The sequence below is a fragment of the Pinus tabuliformis genome, chromosome 8 (genome assembly GCF_031772625.1).
Source record: "Pinus tabuliformis cultivar Carrire ecotype Pingquan chromosome 8, CPIR1, whole genome shotgun sequence".
In the NCBI taxonomy this organism is placed as follows: Eukaryota; Viridiplantae; Streptophyta; class Pinopsida; order Pinales; family Pinaceae; genus Pinus; species Pinus tabuliformis.
The window spans coordinates 1859907069-1859922706 of record NC_142294.1 but is presented as its reverse complement, the minus strand read 5'-3'; positions in this window follow the sequence as shown (position 1 = coordinate 1859922706).

Here is a 15638-nt window from a genome sequence, read left to right as displayed (position 1 = left end):
AATGTTTCAATTTAAATAAATCGATAGCTTTTATATTTAGGATTTCATTTAAATATTCATAAATTTTGAACTGTGGTAATTCAAAAAAATGTCCAGATAGAGATTTGTGTTTGATATATAATAAGCAAGTTAGCATGCAGAGAGATCCAACTACTTCCATAGTAGAAAAAAGACATTCGAGGAACCTTTAGACAGTAGCATTCTTTTAAAGGGGAAATCGATGTGAATTTTCAATAGATGGAAATAGATGTCTTCTATGGATGCACAGATTGTATCGATCAACATTATGCTTTTAATGGCAAAGTTGTATTGATATGTACTTCTAACTCTTTCATTTACAAACCTCCTCACATTTTTCTTGGACAAAATGAAATCCAATGAATTAATTGAATGAAGATTCATGTCATTGTAATTCAAATTTAAATTTATGTAAATCATCTATTCTGAAGACTTTATCTTTAACGTATTTGGAGAGAGTAAATAATTAAGTAAATTTAATTAAAATTAAATATTTGTTAAATTAAAAATAATTTAATATTTTAATGATTGGTTAAAGTAAATATCATATTTAATATATTGTTTAAAAAAACAATAAGATATAATAATCAATCTAGTACATTTTAATAATTGTATTATAACTTATTAATATATTTTTAATATTATTTTATTTTTATAATTTTAATATTTATAACTTTAATATAATATATTAATTTACTTTAACACTTTAATATAATTATGTAAATTTTAATAATTTTGTAATACATTCCTCGATCGAGATGTAGGTCGTTGTCTGTCAGGCTAGGTTGGGTGCAGACATGCGTAGTACCCGGGCACTAATTATCGTCGCCCCCCCACATGCTCAAGGTAGGGGTGCGGTGTCCTTCGGCATGAATGCCTATTGGGAAAGTGGGCAAGGTGGGGGGAAGGAAATAAGGCAAGGTGGTGGAGTAGGCGAGGCCATTCAACGTGCAGTGCAGGAGGGAAAAGCTGTGGAGAAGGGTGGCGATACAGAGCAATGGAAGGTCGACGACAAGAGACAAACCTTGGTCACAGACGGACGCCTACAGAAACCGCGTATGTAATTTGGCCTTACCTCAGCATTGAATCTATGTTCTGGTTGGAGTTCTGCTGGGGGAAAGGAGGGGTAAGAGTCCGAAGAAATGGGGAACTGAATGCTACTGGTGGCAATGGGGGAGGCAATTGCTTGCCATGGCCTGCTTTTGCATTTATATTTTCTCCCGAATGAGTCAGAACCATGGCTGCGAGGGGGGGGGGGGGGAGGGTCAAAGCGAGTTGCGGGGCTATGAGGGTTTGCGCTTTGTAATTAAGGTCAAGGGGAAACTTGATAGAGGAACTGCAATTCAAGAGGGGCTAGGAGTTGTAGAGAGAAGCAGGGAAAAGATGAGGGCAGGGGGATGGGGCTGCAACCATGGCAGTAGTTTGCAGAGAAACCACTGGGATAGCTGGAACCCGTATGGCATTGAAGGCAAAGCCAGGAACCCTGCGTGGAAAACTTGTCAGAGGAACCCGAGAGGCAAAGCCATTTCGTTGTGGGCTGAGGGTGCAAGAATATGGAACTACTGCAGGCGTCCTGCTAGATTCAGGAAGGGACTGTGGGTTCGGCTTGAGACGGAGCGGGACAACCAACATATAATCCATAGTAAGGGGGGAAGGAACAATGAGAAGCCTTAGGGTAAGGGTCATAGACCCCCCTCTGGGATCTGCGGGCCTTGGACCACCCTTATACATACGCGGTGAGGTATGGAGGAGAGGAAATTCATGCTTGGGCAAGGTGGTGTGTTAAGAAAAGTCTGAATTTGAATATAAATTCTTCTAGGTGTCATCAGTGCTCTGCCAAATAGGTCATGGCCCGAGCAGCGAGAGGATGCAGGTGCAGTAGAAGAGGCCCGCCCCCCTCGGACAAATAAGGGGTCGAGCACGTTGGAAACTCATAGGGGTCATAAATTAGTAGAGCATCTCATCGTTGAAGCAGCAACAACATACCGTGAAGGGACAAATGATGGCATTCAGAAGTTGATGGAAGAATGGGAAGAGGAGGTAAAGAAAGAAAGAAAGACTGAGGAAGAGATGGACACTTGGAGGACTCTTGTTCCAGATCCAAGGAATACTTGAGGGAGAATCACACAGTTTAAGAAAATGCTTTACCTGTACTGGTTAAAGAAGTGTCTACTCGATAAGGCGATGGAGAAAATTTTTGCGGGGATGGCGGTGATAGTCCAAGGACTACCAAATTACAAGAAAGATATGGAGAAAATTATCTTCCAACTACACAAATAGGATGTCAGGATGGACAGAATCGACCACTACATCCCTTGCATTCTGAAACTATATGGTATGCCAGGGGCTACTGCTAAAGATCCTGCTCCCGTTGCATCTTCCTCAGAGGAACAAAAGGACTAGACTCCTCCCATGCATAATTTTGGTTTATGTGGTTAGCTTTTAATTTTTATGTTGCAAATGTTAGTTTTTATAGTTATGTAGTGTCTCGACATGAGATAGAGACGTATCTAGCCTAGCTAGAAGAACTTAAACAATTATGTTTTTGGATGGCTTATAACGCTGACCAGTGGCCAATAGACTTGGTTTCCCCTTAGGGCAAGTTGAGGCCGCCTGGTTAATCTGTGTGGTGTATACTTGTTTATTATATAATAGAAAATGGAATGGACCTCTTCTAATCAACACATAAATCTATACATTAACATATTAATAATAATAATAATCAACTCTAGTTAAAATGGGTATCATGTTTAATCATATTCTACCATTGGCATCATGTTTAATATGCCCGTAATCATCTTTAGGCATCATACGCAACATGCTCATAGTCAATCATGGGAGTCGTGTTCAACTGTAATTGTCTATGGTTGATTATAGTTCACTACAATTGACTTGGTCAACCATAATCAACATGGGCATGATGTTCAACCATATTTAACAAGGTCATCATAGTCAACCATATTGAACATGGGTGCCATGGTGAAAAATAGTTACCACGAGCAACATGGTCAAACAACAATCATCTATACGTAAATGCTGAGAAGAAAAATTCAACCATAATCAATTTAGTTGACTATGGTTGGCATGGTTAACCATAGTCAACCTGGGAATCATGTTCAATGATATTCAACCATAGGCATCATGTTCAACATGTCCATAGTCAACCAAAGGGATCATGCCCATAGTCAACCATAGTCATCTAGGTCAACTATAGTTGACATGGTTAACCATAATCAATGATAGTTAATCATAAGAAACATGGGCATCATATTCAACCATTGGAAACCATAGCCATCATGATTAAGATTCCCATAATCAACAATAGTCATGATGTCCAACATTCTCATAGTTAACCAAAGGCATCATTCCCATAGTTAGCAAGGGAATAGACATTAATATAGTCATTAAACTTAATAATTTTAACATTTTTTTCCATGGGAAATATATTTATATTCAATATGAAGAATATACATGTTTTGGTCCTTGAGGAACATAACTTTAACTTTTTTTCTTTCCAAGAGAAATATTTTTATATTCTATACAAGGAATATACATGTTTGAGTCCTCGAGGGATTACTCAAACTCAACAACAATGCTCAAATCGATTACAATAAAGCTCATCACGTCACTTTTGGGAACTGAATCTAGATGGGGAGGATAACAATCATTCCTCCCAACCACCCTAGATAAACCTAATCGATAAACAACTTTAAATTTAATAACATTATATAATAAATTAAATACTTAATGTTTTATATATTATGTAATATTTAAGTTTTTCAATATTTTAAATTTTTATTATAACTTTTATAAATGTATTATAACTTATAACTTTCATATTATTTTAACTTTATATTGTTCACAATCTAATGAACAACAAATGACATTACAATGTGACAAAAAAAAATTGTCATAATTTGATGATCAACAAACGATGTCACAATTAGAAAAAAAATGACGTTGTATAGTCAACATGGTCAACCATAATCAATCATAGTTAACATGGGTGTCATGGTCACCATGGGCATCCTGGTCAACTTTGGTTGACCAAAATTATTTGTAGGTAAACATTAACAAACAAAATAAATGTCATAGTGTGACAAACAAAATCAATGTCACATTGTGACATGGAAATTTACTGAGCGACATGTGATGAATGCAAAATAGAATTTTAATGTGATGAATAATAAACAATGATATAATGTGATGAGTAAAAAAAACATTCAAAGTGACGAAGAACAAATGACATTCACAATGTGATGAACAACAAACAACGTCCCAATTTGATGAATAATAAATGTCATTACAATTTGACGAACAACAAACATTATCGTAATGTGAAAAATAATAAGCATCATTGCAATGCAACAAAGAATATTTTTTGTCGTAATTTGATGAACAAAAAGCAACATCATAATGTGATAAACATCAAATGTTGTGATAATTGGACAAAGAAATAATGTTACAAGGGGACTAAAAATAACTATTGTTAACCATGGTCAACCATGTTTAACTAAGTCATTCATGCCCATCCCTTGGTTGATTGTGGTCAAACATAATCACCCATGGTCATATGTGGTCAAGCATAGTCAATTGTGGATAGGTCAATTATGGTCAACATGGTCATGACAATGAACCATGTTCATCGAAGGTCAAACATGGCCAGACCATGTTAAAAATTTGTCAACATGGCTAATTATGGTTAACCATAATTTGATGAAGAAAAAATGACGTCAAAATGTGATGACTTCAAACAATGTTGTAATTTGATGAATAATAAACGTCATCACAATTTTATGAATAACAAACATTGTCACGATGTGATAGACAATAGTCAACATTACAATGTGATGAAGGATAATTATCATGACAATGTGACAAACATCAAACATTGTCACAATTGGATAGAAAGAAATGTCACAATGTGAAAAAACAAAACCATTATCAACCATTGCCAACCACATTTAACTAAGTCAAACATGCCCATCCCTTAGTTAATTGTTGTCAAACACAATCACCCATGGTCATATGTGGTGAAGCATAGCCAACTCTAGACAAGGTCAATTTTGGTCAACATGATCATGATGACTATTAATGTTCAACCAAGGTCAAACATGATCATACCACATTCAATAATGGTATAGATGGTAAACATCGTTAATTATGGTTAACCATGGTCAAATATGGTCACTAAGGTAAACCATTTTCATCCATGGTCATCCATAGCTAACCATATTCAACAATGGACAACATGGTTAACCATGGTCAACATGGTCTAACCATGGACATGATCTGGAACGACCTCGAACAACCCTGCCCGAACGCCCTCGAACGATTCTGCACGAACACCCTCGAACGACCTCAAACGACTTTCTGCACGACGCCCTTGAACGACTTCCTGCACGACACCCTCAAACGACTTTCTTGCACGATGCACTCGAATGAATTTCTAAACGAATGAACACCCTTGTTCGTGCAGGATCGTTCAAAGGCGTTCGGGAAGGGTTGTTCGAGGGTGTGATAGGGCGTCTCGACGAACGGTCGTTCGGGAAGTCGTTCGAGGGCGCGGCAGAGCGTCCACTTAAACGACACGAGTTGGTGAATGGCAGTGCAAAAAATTACAGAGATAACCATAAACACAGAGATGCAGTGGAAATAATACTTCTTTTCATTAATGTAAAATACTGAAATATTCTTACAAACAAAAATGGAAATAAACCAGCTAGGGCGATGGTAGCTTATCTCTAAGACGCGATGTGGTGGCTACATGCCTTTGAATTGTGTTACAATGAGGCTCGAAGGCCTATTTATTGTTGAGAAACAATGGAAAACCCTAAACATCCAAAAACCTAACCCTAGAAGATGAAACACCAAACTGTGGGCCCCATTTGCGTAAATTGGTACATCAACTTCCCAGGGTCGTAACTTTGGCATACGATCTTCGTTTGACGTGCACAATATCTCGTTAGAAAGATCTATCTGAGGAATAAAACTTTGGGAAGAGCAACATCGATCCATGGACCCATGTTTCTCCCAGATTTCCCAAAAAACGTCATTTAGGGCCTCAAAACGAATCTAGAAGTTCAGGACCCGAAAAACTGCTAAAAATAGTAAATTGTGCTACAATTACGGAAACTGAAAATCTGAAAGAGATAGTTGTGGGGGTCCAAGTGGGATAGGTAGGTGGCCACCAACATCCACCTGGATCATTCCTCCCCCCTTAGGAAGCGATGGTCCCCATTGCGTTGAGTTCCTCCATCTGCTAAACTTGGTACCGAGTGAGTTGTTCTGCAATCTCGGATGTGTCCAGTAATGGTGGGAAGCATGGTCGAGGGCGGTACACATTGAACACTTGGTGCAGGCAAAGGAATGGAGGAATTTTGTGCTCCAAAGCATTATTTCCCACAGCCTTGGTAATGGTGTAAGGACCATGTCGGCGTGGTCGGAGCTTCTGATGGGCTCTTGTAAGGCATTCTTTCTGCAGATGCAAATAGACTTTGTTGCGCACTTAAAGTTTATGTGGTACCCCTGTGGGTGAGGAGAAGTTGTTCCCATGTTCTGTCATGACTGTATCCTTTGTTGCTGCTGCTGCGTGGAGGAACCCTTCGTGGGTGTCATGGATGTGGTGACGATCTTCCCCTTACTTTTGGAGCAAACCAGATAGAAAATGAATTTCCTAGTTTGGGAGAGGAGCTTGCTACCTTTCTTGGTAGCGATCAAAGAGGTGGCGGTAGGTGGGGCTACCTCCAGTATCTTGTATAATGAATTACCCAAAGAAATAATGACAGTGTGAGGCCTTGACTCATACACAGCATGTCGCCTCCACAAGTATGGTTGGCCTAATAGTACATCAAAAACATCCAGAGGTGTAACATCACACAATACCTCGTCTATGAAGGGCTTGATGCTATAGGGAAGGCGGCACTGCTGGCGAACTTTGAGATCTTGTCCTTCATGAAGCCACCCGATACTATACGACTGTGGGTGTGGTGTAGTCGGTATGCCCAACCACTTCATGACCTCTGCTGAAATGAGGTTCTTTTGGCTGCCACTGTCGACAATGAATTGCAACGGTGAACCCTTCACCCACATCTGTGAGTGGAAAAGACACTCCCCCTCCTCTAGATCTTCGAGCTCATTCTTTTGGATCTTGACAGTGACAACAATGATGCTGGGCTCTGCATCAATGATCTGTTTCCCTTTGCCATTCCCCTTCTCGGGTTATGACTCAGGGTCGGAACATGCATCTGATTTTGAAGCGTTCAACTCGGCCACCAGCGACTACTTGGTCTGACACTCACTTGTGCTGTGAGTGGGGCTCTTATGGAACTCACACCACTTTCATGTGCCCTTCTTCGACTTCGTGGTGTTGTTCTTTTCTTGCAGCTTCAACGGATTGTCTTGGGTCACTCCGCCTTAGCTTTGTCCTTACGTCTTTGGATTTGTAGATCCAAAGTCTCTCTTCTTCTGTTTTAACTTTTCCTCGATTTTGATAGCGTATCGGTATGCTGTGCCGAGTGAGGAGATGTTCAGGAACTCCATCTCTTCTTGGATGTATCTGTGTAGGCAGCCATGGTATTTGAGAACCAAATGCAGCTCAGAATCTTTGATACCCAACTGCGTGCGAAGGGTATGAAAAATGTTTGTGAACTCTAGCACATCTTGGTCCCATCCCTACCGCAGTGTGGTCCATTTGATGTATTTGTCCTCATAGCTTTTGACACGGTAGTACTGCTCCTTGACGGCATCCCAGAATGAATCCCAAGTGGGTGTGGCTGAAAATAGTGAGCCCCTACTTTCATTCTTCTCCTCGCAGTAGGTTTCCCACCAGTCCTTGATGTGGGGGGCTCCTTTGAGAAGAGCGAAAATAGTCTTTTCCCAACTGGAAAAATCATGAACAGAAAAATAACCCTCTAGCAAATTTAACCATTTATCTACGACATCTACGTCTATTTGACCCTCAAATATGGGGATTTCAAAATTAACTTGTACCTTAAACGGTGTGGCATTTCCAGAGTAGATGTTGGAAGTCGATGCGTCGCCTCTGGGTAGCCACTAAAGGATCTGGGCAAAGTTGTCCATCATCGTGTTCCTTTGTCGCTCGAGGGCTTCTTCAAGCAAGATTTTGATAGGATCTCCTGCCCCCTCGTCTTTCTTTTCATCTACCATGGGAGACCGTCGGGATTTGCGAGGCTGGTATTGCAAAGGTTCAGCCAGTTCAAGCCCTAACTACTTATATCCTGACCTCGTTAGGGACATGCAAAGAAAAATAGAGAAAAAGCAAACCGCTCTGATACCACTGATCCGGATTTAAACAGGAACGCAACAAATTACAGAGATAACCATAAACACAGAGATGCAACATAAATAATACTTCATTTCATTAATGTAAAATACTGAAATATGCTTACAAACATAAATGGAAATAAACCAGCTAGGGCGATGGTAGCTTATCTCTAAGAAGAGATATGGCGACTACATGCCTCTAAACTGTGTTACAACGAGGCTCGAAGGCCTATTTATTGTTGAGAAACAATGGAAAACCCTAAACATCCAAAAACCTAACCCTAGAAGATGAAACGCCAAATTGTGGGCCCCGTTTGGGTAAATCGGTACATCAACTTCCCGAAGTCGTAAGTTTGGCATACGATCTCCATTTGACACGCACAATATCTCATTAGAAAGATCTATCCGAGAACTACAACTTTGGGAAGAACAACATCGATCCATGGACCCATGTTGCTCCCAGATTTCCCAAAAAAACATCGTTTAGGGCCTCAAAACGGCTCTGGAAGTTCAGGACCTGAAAAACTGCTAAAAATAGTAAATTGTGCTACAATTACGGAAACTGAAAAACTGAAAGAGATAGTTGTGGGGGTCCAAGTGGGATTGGTGGGTGGCCACCAACATCCACCTGGATTAGGACAACAAACAAATAGTTAACATGGGTGTCATGGTGAACCATGGTCACCATGGGCGTCATGGTCAACCTTGGTTGACCAAAAGTATCTATGGGTAAACATTAACAAACAAAATAAATGTCATAGTGTGACAAACAAAATCAGTGTCACATCGTGATATCAAAATTTGGTGAGTGATAATCAATGTCACAATGTGATGACTACAAAATAGAATTTTAATGTTATGAATAATGAACAATGCCACAATCTTTGTAGCAACAAAATACATTGTAATGTGATGAAGAACAAATGGCATCATAATGTGATGAAGAACAAATGGTATTCGTAATGTGATGAAGAACAAATGACATTTGCAATATGATGAAAAACAAAGAGCATCCTAATTTGATGAATAATAAGTGTCATTACAATTTGATGAACAACCAGTATCGCAATGTGACAAATAATAATCATCATTTCAATGCAACTAAGAATAATTTTCATCGCAATGTGATGAACAAAAAGCAACATCATAATGTGATGAACACCAAATGTTGTGAAAAGTGGACAAAGAAATAATATTACAAGGGGACTAAAAAAAACCATTCTTAACCATGGTTAACCATGTTTAACTAAGTCATTCGTGCTCTTCCCTTGGTTGATTGTGGTCAAACACAATCACCCATGGTCATATGTGGTCAATCATAGTCAATCGTGGATAGGTCAACAATGGTCAACATTGTCATGAAAAACAACCATGTTCAACCAAGGTCAAACATGGTCAGACCATGTTAAAAAATGGTCAACATAGTTGATTATGGTTAACCATAATGTGATGAATAAAAAATGACATTATAATGTGATGACTTCAAACAATGTCGTAATTTGATAAATAATAAACGTCATAACAATTTTATGAATAACAAACATTGTCACAATGTGATAAACAATAGTCAACATTACAATGTGATGAAGAATAATTATCATGACAATGTGACAAACATCAAACATTGTCACAATTAGACAAAAAACAATGTCACAATGTGAAAAAACAAAACCATTATCAACCATCGCCAACAATGTTTAACTAAGTCAATCATGCCCATCCCTCAGTTAACAGTGGTCAAATACAATCATTCATGGTCATATGTGGTGAAGCATAGCAAACTTTAAACAAGGTCAATTATGGTCAACATGACCATGATTACTATTAATGTTCAACCAAGGCCAAACATGGGCATACCACATTCAATAATGGTATAGATGGTCAGCACGGCTAATTACAGTTAACCATGGTCAAATATGGTCACTAAGGTAAACCATATTCATCCATGGTCAACCATAGTCAACCATATTTAACCATGGACAACATGGTCAACATGGTCTAACCATGGACAACATGGATTATCATCATCAACTATCATCAACCTAGGTGAAACATTATTAAGAATAGTTAGCATGTTTAACCATGGTTAACCACACTCATTATTAGTCATAGTCAACTATAATTAAACAATTACAACCATGGTCAACCATTACTTAACCATATCAAATCATAGTCAACCTTATGTTGATCATGGTCAAACATGGCACACATGGTCATTAAGTATATCCATGGTCAACAATGTTCATCTATGGTTAAACAAGATCAACCATGGTTAACATGACCAAACCATTGATAGCCATGGTTAACATGGACTACCATGATCACCTATGGTTAACTAAGGTCAAACATGGTCAAACCAAGGTCTACCATGATTTATATGGTCAAACATCATCAAGCATGGTTAACCAAATTCAACCATAATCAATCATAGTCAACAATAGTTAAACAATTACAAGGTCAACCATCCTCAACAATAGATAAATAATTACAATCATGGTCAAACATAACATGACCATGTTTAGCCATATTCAATGAAGATGAGCCATGGGAAAAATGGTGAAACCATGGTCAACGATCCTCAATTGTAGTTAAATAATTACTACCTTGTTCGACCATAACTTGACCATATTTTACCATAGTCAACATATAATAGGAAAATTGGTCAAACCATGGTCGACCATCCTCAACATGTTTAGCCATGGTCAACATGGTCAACCATAGTCAAACATAGTCAACCATAGTCAAGCTTGATCAACATGGCCAACTTTAGTTAACCATGGGCAAACACAGTCAACCATTTTCACCTATGCTTAACATGGTGAACCATGGACATCCACAATCAACCATAGGCAACATGTTCGACCATGGTCAACCATAATCAATTATAATATATTATAGACAACTTTAATTTAATTTAACATGTACAACGATAGATACCCATAGCCAACCATTTCTTGACCATAATCCGCCTTTCTCTGTTGGCATTATGATTCAAGTGTTGTCCTTGATGGCAACTCACTCAGTGGATGGTACAGGTGCTCAGAGGTTGGTACAGGTGATGGCAACTCAATCAGAAGACAGATCTCAGTACAGCATGCCAAGGAAGCTCATACACGTTGTTTCGTTAAGCCCAAGTCGCGTGTACACGCAAGTTCGATTCAGAAAAAGCGCGTGTATGTGGAAAGGTTCCTTTGGTTCATGGTGGTTAGTCCTTGGAAGTTGTGCCTATGATTTCGGACCATTATGTCTCGACGGGCGTGTCGATCCCTAGTTTTAAAGTTGATGGTATTGTGTTACTATGGTTTTGGCTCTTGGTATTGAGAAAGGCCTAAGGCTATATAAGGAGAAGAAGATCATTAGGCAAATATCATCTTTGGACAAGGCTTGAATATCTAAGAGAGAAAGAGATCTGATATGCAGGTTCTGAGTTGCTTGATCTAAGTCAAGGAGAGATCACATCGGTTGATGGAAGACTAGATCTAAGGATAGATCGGATCTAATGGTTTGAAATGCACTATCATCATATGGTTGATTATGCGTATTTCTAGATCTGCATATTGTCGCAATGTTACGTTCTGGGTCTAACTAATATCTGGTACAGCTGCAAATTGAGAAAGTTTATTTTTAGATCTGTACGCAGGTTGGCTTCGGTAAAAGAGCGTGTACACGCGGGTTCTGCTCATTAAAGTAGCGTATATCTTTTGAAGCTTGATTTTGGATTTACAGTAAGGTCTGACTGTTATTGCAGAGTTCTGTAGTCTGCTCTGTGTTCTGGTAACTGGTGATTGACAGGGTTCAGTGGTTCAGTGATTCAAAGTTTGGTTGTCTTATGCTTCAATGATCTGTTGTGGAAATTGAATGAATTGTGGTCTTCAGATTATAATGTTGTGCTTCAGGAATATCCAAGTCTGAAAATGTATGAAAAGTGATACCTGGAAGAAGGAAGATTGTAGGTCAGCACCTACGTACTAGTATCTTGGCTAGTATAAGAGCAAAGGGGGTTGGAGCTCCCTTCCAAGGAAGTTTGGAGAACGAGAGAAGGTTGAAGCCTTCTGCAGGTTGTAGCCTGCGTACTGGTATAAGGCTGCACCAGTACAAAAGATTGTAAACTGAAGTTTCATATTAAAGAAAGATAGAGACAACTTGCAGCAGGTGGTTTTCACCCACATTGGGTTTCCACCTTATATCTTGGTGTTCATGTGTGTGGCTTTTATCTGTTCTGTTATACTGCACATGTTTACTGTTAATATGATGAATAATGTCCTGATGCACTTAATTGAAGAATAAGCTAACTAAATTGAGAGTTTCCTGCTTATACGCTGTTTTACTTCGTCACAGTAGCGTGTACACGCTGGTTCACTTAACTGAAGTAGCGTATATGTTTTTGGGCATAGAAAAAGTTTGATTACTCTGATAATACTGATTCACCCCCCCCCTCTCAGTATTATTTCCAACAGTTGGTATCGGAGCAGGTCCTTCAGAGAAGCTTGATCGCTTGAAGGAAGATCATTCATCATGAGCAACTACGAGAAAGAAGCATCAATCAGGCCACCGGTTTTTGACGGATCAAATTTCAATTATTGGAAGGTAAGAGTTACTGCATATCTTCAATCTCTTGGTACAGAAGTTTGGGACATTATAGAAACAGGTTATGCTTTTCCTTCAGCTACTCCTACAAATCCAGCTGAGAAAAAGGCATATGAAACAAATGCAAAAGCAGTCAGTACTCTATTAGGAAGTATATCTCAAACGGAATTCATGAAGGTCATGCACTTCAAATCAGCAAAAGAAATATGGGACAAAATGATCACTAGCTATGAAGGAGATGAACAGGTAAAGCAAGCTAAACTTCAAACACTCAGGATTCAATATGAGACTCTCAAGATGTATAATGATGAAAGTGTGGCTAATTATTTTCTTCGGGTAGATGAGATTGTTAATTGTATGAAAAATTTGGGTGAAGAAATAAGAGAAACTATAGTAGTTCAAAAGATTCTAAGATCTTTATCCCCCAAGTTTGAATCTAAAGTATCTGCAATAGAAGAAAAAGAAAATCTCCGTGTTCTCACTATGTCTCAGCTACATGGAATTCTAACCGCTTATGAAATGAGAAAGGGAGGTCCATCTGACAGAAGGGAAGCTTCTTTTAAGGCATCAGGAAAAGAAGATTACTATGAAGCAAGCCATGTTCCAGAAGAAGAGGAAGAAGAATCAAATTTTGTCAGAAATCTTCAAAGGGGTTCTGGAAGGTTCAGAGGTAAGCTACCTTTCAAATGCTTTGCTTGTGGGAAAGTAGGTCATTATGCTGCAAAATGTCCTTATAAGGATAAAGGAAAAGAACCTGCTAGATGGAACAAGAAACAAAGTGCAAATAAGAAAAGCTACTACACCCATGAAGATAGTGATGGCTTATCAAACAGTGATGAAGATGAACAAGGTAATAAATATAAGCTGTTAATGGCATTTGAAGATGATGATTATGAAGATGCTATAGATGTGGATAATCTCTATAATGAAATCACTAGACTCAAGAGAGGCATAGAAGAAAAGAATGTGATCATTGATACTTTGCAATTTCAGATTGATGAAAAGGATAAACATCTTGAAAAACTAGAAGGTGAAATTGTTGGTCTCAGAAAAGAAATTGAGAAAACAAAAGCTATTAATCTTAAATTTGTCAAAGGATCTGAAACTTTGGATGAGATTATCAGTGTGCAGCGGTCTCCTCTAAACAAGACAGGTTTGGGCTATAATGGAGAAACCTCTCAAGCATCCACCTCAAAAAGTTATCTTGATGCAGCAAGAGGAAATGAGCGGAAGAACAATGAAGATAATCAGGTAAAGCAGGGACGAGTTACAAACAGAAACTATCAGGGACAATCCTCCTTAAGGATGAACAAAAGCTACAACCAACCACAGGTAAAATCTTCTCAGTTTGGCTCAAGAATAGATGAAAATAGAAATTACAATCAGTTGGCTGGTAGATTCAATAACCGCAAAAGCTTCTTCAATGGACAATGCTTTTCTTGCCACAACTTTGGTCACAGAGCAGCTCAATGTGTTGCATATAAAACAATCATGACTACGGAAGCTCAAAAACAAAGAAGTATGACAGGGATTACAAAAAGGACCTATAACAACTTTTCGGTGCTTGAAAATGAAGTTGAATGTTCTATTTGCAATAATTTTGGTCATAAAGACTCTGAATGCAGGAGCAGGTTTCAGGAGAAAAAGGAACTAGCCACAAGCACCAAAACATGGAGAATAAAGGAACCTCAAACAGAAAGATGTGGGATAGCATTTTATGCAGAAGGACAGGAAAATCTATGGTACATTGACAGTGGATGTTCGAAACATATGACAGGTGATAAAGAAAAACTTGAATCTTATTCTACTTTAGAAAAGGGAAAGAAAGTCTCTTTTGGAAATGATACTCCTGCAACTATAAAAGGAAAAGGTATTGCTCCTTTGAAAGAAAAGGTCAAGGCTGGAAATGTTTTGTATGTTGATGGATTGAAACATAATCTTCTAAGTGTCAGCCAGATGTGTGATCAAAAAACAGAGGTTATTTTCAGATCGAATGGATGTCTTGTTCGTGATCTTGATACAGGTAAAACAGTTCTCAAAGGCAAAAGAACTCCAAATAATCTGTACATATTTGAAGAAGGACAACAACAATGCTATCTTAGCAAGGATGAAGAGCACTGGTTATGGCATCGAAGGTTGGGACATCTAAGCTTCTCGCAAATAAGGAAAGCATGCAAATATCAGGCAGTTCGCGATCTTCCAGATATCAAAATTCCAGACAACACCATATGCAAATCTTGTCAGTTTGGAAAGCAGACCAGAACTAACTTTCCAGAGAAGGAAGGATCAGCTAGCTTGCCTCTTGAGCTAGTCCATACAGATGTATGTGGTCCATTTAGGAAAAGGTCACCTCGAGGAGAAGAATATCTGATATTATTCATTGATGATTTCTCAAGGTTTGTTTGGTTAGGGCTTATGAAGCACAAAGATGAAGCATTTGAAAAATTCAAATCCTTCAAAGCATTGGCCGAAAATGAATCAGGACACAAAATCAAGTGCCTCAGATCTGACAGAGGTGGGGAGTTCACATCAAATGAATTTTTTGATTTCTGCGATGAACATGGGATAAGAAGAGAATTCTCTACAGCTAGAACTCCTCAGCAAAATGGGGTTGTGGAAAGAATGAACAGAACTATCCAACAAATGGCTCGTGCTATGCTCGATGAATCAGGTACTCCTGCAACCTTCTGGGGAGAAGCCGCACATGCTGCTGTTATCATTCTTAACAAAACAAATGTCCGAGTAAA